The sequence below is a fragment of the Phocoena phocoena genome, chromosome 4, assembly GCF_963924675.1.
Source record: "Phocoena phocoena chromosome 4, mPhoPho1.1, whole genome shotgun sequence".
Lineage (NCBI taxonomy): Eukaryota > Metazoa > Chordata > Mammalia > Artiodactyla > Phocoenidae > Phocoena > Phocoena phocoena.
Window position 1 is genome coordinate 20,675,603 of NC_089222.1, and position 5,966 is coordinate 20,681,568.

Genomic DNA, 5,966 nt, shown 5'->3' on the forward strand with positions numbered 1-5,966 from the left:
GATACACCGTCTCTGTGAATTAGCCTCACCCCTGCACATGAATAGAAGAAAATGAAAAAAATAATTGCTCTGATGTTGTATTGTACTTTGTAAAATCACATTTAAGTCCAAATTTCATGAAATGCTCACTGATCCTATTTCTTTCCCCTTGAGGTCTCCTGGGCTCTGGTTACAGATGATAGAATCAGTGTAATCCATGTAAAAACCAAATAATGGAACACAGCAGGTCCTAGGAAGTGAGTTGAAACTGGTTCCTTTTTTAAAAAGTGATGAGCCTGAATGTCATGTTTCCAAGTGACAGGTGTCCACACTCCCATGGCTGCAGGCCACTAAGAGTTGAGGGTAGCACTTACTTGGCACTGTGGTCAGCTTCGTGACCCTGAAAGCTGGTCCCTTCACTAAATTCATCTTGAGTGGTTGGACCGTTGGATGTTCGAGAACTCTTTGCAGCCACACGCCTTCCCTGTGTTTGCATCACTACTGCCAAAAGCCTAACCTCCTTCTTCCAGGCCACCAGAATCCCATCCCAGCACGAGAGCCAGAATAGGCGCCCCCCAGGAAACTGAGGTAAGGCCAATCTCTCAAAACTACCTAGTCAGGGAACAGTGCTGGCACTGGGGGAATATGACCATTGGGTTATTCTTTGGAGGAAAAAAGTCCTCAGGGCAATAGTGCATACGAAAGTGGCCTCCAAGGAGATGGGTGAATATTCATAGGGGTCTTCAGGCTGTAAAGACTACGTTGGTGGGGGGGGGGGGGCGGAAACCAGATCATGGCCCATTAAACAGAGAGGACTTGTGTTCACCAAGAATCCAAACAGTAAACCCAGAGACACTTCTCAATGAGACAGCAATGGTTTTAGGCCAAACCACATAAGAGCGCTCATGAAAATCATTGTCTAAGATGGGGTAAAGGATGAACAGATAAAATCAGGATGGACCTGGAGATTATCATACTAAGTGAAATAAGTCAGAGAGAGAAAGACAAATATCATATGATATCGCTTATATGCAGAGTCTAAAAAAAATGGTACAAATGAACTTATTTACAAAACAGAAACAGACTCACAGACTTAGAGAATGAACTTATGGTCACCAGTGGGGAAGGGTAAGAGGGAGGGACAGATTGGAAGTTTGGGATTGACATGCACACACTGCTGTGTTTAAATTACATAACCCACAAGAACCTACTGTAAAAATTAAAATTAAAAAGAAGTCAGCAAGTGCATGCACACACACACACACACACACACACAAAGTGGAGGTTGGGAGAGAGAAAGCTGAGCAATGTAGGACATGGACATTGTTCAGGGTTCTCAGGGTTTGAGTGGAAGGCCATGAACACGGTGAACTCTCCCCCGCACCACCACCAAGTCCCTAGTCAGGTCTGAGGCCCTGAGGTGTGGCTCAGCTGGGTTTTTAATTAGCACATTCTCTATCCAACACTTAATTGTTTGAAAGCCTCCATGTAGTTAGAGTGTGCTTTGTAAATTTTTTTTGTTTCTGCTCTGTCTTATTGTACATGCACTGAGTATTGACCTCCATGCTTTGTTACTTAAATATTAAAGATACTGTTTTCTCACATTCGAACAGCTTCTGCTCTTTTTTTCCTTAGCTTCAGAATGTGGAGGTGGGAGTCTCAGCACCTCAAAGCCGAGTGCCTCTCCCTGGGGTGTTTCTGTTTGCAGAATCTCTGTCTTCTCAGCAGCAGCCTGGCTGCCTGGAGGCCAGCCAGGTCTGATCCAGTCCAGTTAGCAGTTCCTGCAACTTGGGAAGCCTGAATAAAAAGGGATTCCCAGAGCTGCCGGGCATGCAGCATGGGATCCAAAAACCAAGTTTAGCCTGTCTGACCCTGAGTGTGCCAGCCTGAAGTGTCTAATGTCATTGGTAAGCCCATGAGCTAGTAAAACAAGAGAGTCAATGCCTGTCCCCTTGGTGACATCATGGTCTGGCTTGACCAGCTCCATGAGCCATACTCACTGAGGCTGCATCAGGCTATGGAAACAGCATGCTCTATAGAAGCAGAACATCCCAATCTCAAATCCAGGCCACACCATTTCCCAGCTGTGTTAGCTTGAACAAAACACTTAACCTTTCAGAATCTCAGTTTCCTTATCTACAGAATAGGCATAATAAGGCTAATGGAATAATGTGAGTAAAGGATCTATTTAAGTGAAAACATCTGACTTAAACAACTTTAAGACAACCAGGGCCTTGGCTTGTGTAGCTAGCATATGAGGCCAGGATTGGTTTCAGGCACAGAAGGATCAAGGAATATGCTCAAGACCCTACCTTTTTCTGCTCACGTCTCAGTTCTGCTTTCCTCTCAGTCGGTGTGTTTCTCAGGCAGGTTGTTCCCAAAGGCTAGCAGTGATGGCTGATCATATTTCCAGGCACAGGCCATCTTTCAGCTCGGGAAACTTGCCAAAAAGGAGGTATCTCTTTCCTGATATCTGTAGGAGAAAAAAATCCTGATAAAACTCATTGGACTATTTGAGTCATGAATCTATTCCTATCCAGGTATCCATCCATCATCTCTTCCTATAGCCAGAGCAATGGTATTTAGCTTGGCCAAGCCTGGGTCCCAAAGTCAAAAGGTGGAGATGGGGACTTCCCTGGCGGTACAGTGGTAAAGAATCCGCCTTACAATGCAGGGGAGGCGGGTTTGATCCCTGGTCAGGGAAGTAAGATCCCACATGCCGCGGGGCAACTAAGCCCACATGCTACAACTACTGAGCTCGCGCGCCTGGACGACAGCCCGCGTGCTGCAAACTACAGGGCCCACTTGCCCTGGAGCCTGCGGGCCACAACTAGAGAAGAGAAAATCCTGTGCCCACGTGCACCACAATGAAGAGTCCGCGTGCCACAACTAAGACCCGACGCAGCCAAAAATAAATTAAATAAATAAATAATAAATAAATCTTAAAAAAAAAGAAGTGGAGATTTGTCATATACCACAAAGACTATATCCTAAGGACCCAGAGTCCTTAGCAATCAGGCACTCATTGCTTTGCCTTGATTTTATTTTATTTTTTACCCCTTTGGTTGAAACTGAACTCCAAAAAAACCTTCAGAGGCACAACCTCTGAACCTCTCTGACCATTTACCAAATAGCACAGTATTTACAGTACAGAGAGGGAAGATCTGGGAGACTTCTTTGGTTCTCACAGGAAACTGATAATTACAACCTAAAAATGTCAAAAAAAAAAAAACCAAAAAACCTTCCCATTGAATTTTAAACAAGTGGGACTATCAAACTGGATAGTAGAAAGCTAAGGTTAAGGACATTTTGAAGACTGTGAGAAAACAGTATGTGCAAGTCATAATGTACAAGCTCAAAATATGACTCATCACTGTTATCCATAAAAATCCCTGGGGAATCCCGAGGAGTGGGCTAGTGTTTCACTGTCATTCATGTTGAGGTCCAAAAGAAAGAGGGTTAAATCAATGTTTCCATGGGATGCCTAATTCTTTTACCTTTTTTCTTGGGTAATATTCAGCCCCAACCTGCCACCACAGATATTATACAGGGTCAACCACTGCAATGACTACAATTTGCGCCAAAGTGCCTGGTATCTCAGAGTTGGAGCATTTCATTGGAGAGAGCACTGGACTTGGAATCCAGTCTCTGGGGAAACCTGAACTTCTGGTCCCAACTCCATGGCCAACCAGTTATGTGACCTTCAGGGATCAATCACAATGATTCACCAACATGTTTTCATTATTTTGTTTCCTTATCGAGTCCTTGGGATTATCAGTACTGCATTTAGTGCTTTACATACCTTATCTCTAATCCCCCAACAACCCTGATGTCTCCTCATCAACCTCCACCCTGTGACCAGTCTGAGTGGCCCAAAGCTCCCAGATACTTGTCAGGAACCACACACTAGCAAACATACACTCACTGATACTCACACAGACTCAGTCAGCTGTATCTCTGGGTCCTCAGCAGCACCCACAGTTTCTTTGATTTTTCAGTTCTCAGGCGTTTGCATACACCTCGGAGCTGCTTTTGAATTATTCCATTCGTCCAGCTGAAGCCAGGCTGATTTATCATCCTTCCCAATCCACCCTGAGGAAGGAAGGGGATTATTTTCTTCAGAATATGAAATGAGTAAAAGAGGAATTAGGAGTAGGGATAAACAGAGTTTCCTTTTGGTTTAGTATTTAGTGCAAGACACTATATCGTGGAGAAATAATGTCACTAAAGTTCTTCAAAAGTATTCAAATCCTATTCTGGAGCAAAAGTATTTAATTTAGATACATAAAAAAGGGTCTAACAGTGATGGTTTTCAGTATACATAGCACCACAATACTCGGTACTAAAGGCAGCTACTACCTAATGATCAAATAAGATGAAAACCCTTAGCCACCCCTACTATAGGACTGCTAAAAGAAATCAGAGATTTCTTCCTTGGAGAACCTTCCAGGGAGAGTTGGGACCTGCCTGGAGATGAGGAACATACAAGTCCCTTCTATAGAAAATATCACATTTTGTCTTATCTTTTAACTTAGATTTTGGGAGGAAATGTAAAGATAATGTAAAACCTAATATGAAAAAGCCTAAAAATATTCGTTCTTTAATCCAGCAATTCTTTTTTTCACATCCTCTAAGGAAATAATCATAAATATTTATGCCCAAAGATATGCATCAATTGTTTGGAATAGTGAAACCACATCATCCTAAAATCCAGCTAGAGGAAGACTTACATAAATAATAGTTTAGACATGTAAATTAATACACAGCCATTAAATTCTTAAGATTTTTAAAAATATTAATTCTTTTAAACAGTGCATTGAAAAATGCCCTGGAAAGAAATATATTCCAAAATATTTTAAAGTGGTTGTTTTTATAGTGATATAATGATTCTTTTTCTTTATTTGTACTTCTCAGTACTTTCCAAATTTTCTTCAATGAGAATATCTTCATTTCCTATCCAGAGGAAAAACACAAACCTAAGAACTTATGAAGGATCAAAAACTTGAAAATAACATCCAGAAATGGCACAGTATGAATGTACTTAACTATACACTTAAAAATAGTTAATATGATAAATTTTATGTTATGTGGTTTTTTTTACCACAATTTAGAAATAATAATAACATCCAAGCCGGAAGTCCACAAGGGCAGGTGCAGCCTGTTACCTGGAGACCAGACCATCTCAGACGGCTTGGAGGGAGGAAGCTGATAAGTCCTGGCTGAAGAGAGCCCTCTGTTTATTCTGAACCAATAAAATAAAATGCTTATGAGCCCAGAAACTGGACCTCTACTGAGTTGTTTTAGTTTTTCCCCTTTGGAGACACTTTGGCATTCATTTCTCCATTTCATCACCTCTACTCAAACTTGAAAATGGGAGACAGAGGCCCACACCCCGATAGTGGGCAAGGACCAGAAAAGAGTCAGGGGGAGCTAGAACAAGTGTTGGAGTCCATACGCAGGTTTAACCTCTTACTTTCTCCCCAAGGCCACACGTTTCCACCCCATTGGCCTCCCTGGTTCCCAACGCCTTTCTCTGGACAAAAGGGCCAACTCAAAAGAGCGAGGACAAGCTTGCTGCGAGGCAGGTGATCTAATGTTGGCAGGTGGCCTGGACCTTCACTCTCCTGTGTAGGGAAGTATCCAGAGCAGACCGTCAGTTCCCAAGCCTTCAATACCTGAAACACATCAGACCTGCATCTGGGAAAGAAGGGACTTGGTAAAAGCCATATGTCTTGTATCTAAAGAGAAGACTTTAGGGGCCTCAATGACTTTCTCAGGGTTTCTAAAAGATAATCTGAATCTCAGTTGGTGTGTTACCCTTAGACTCCACTCAGAGAGGTTAGGCAAAATTTAGTAGCCTTTTTTTAATTGGGAAAGTAACGTTTTAGAAACCCAGGCTTACATAAAAGTGAAGAAAACGAACTAAACTCCCCTTTCCTGAACAGACATTCAAAATTAAGAGAAAAGCATTGATGGCAGAACTGAAT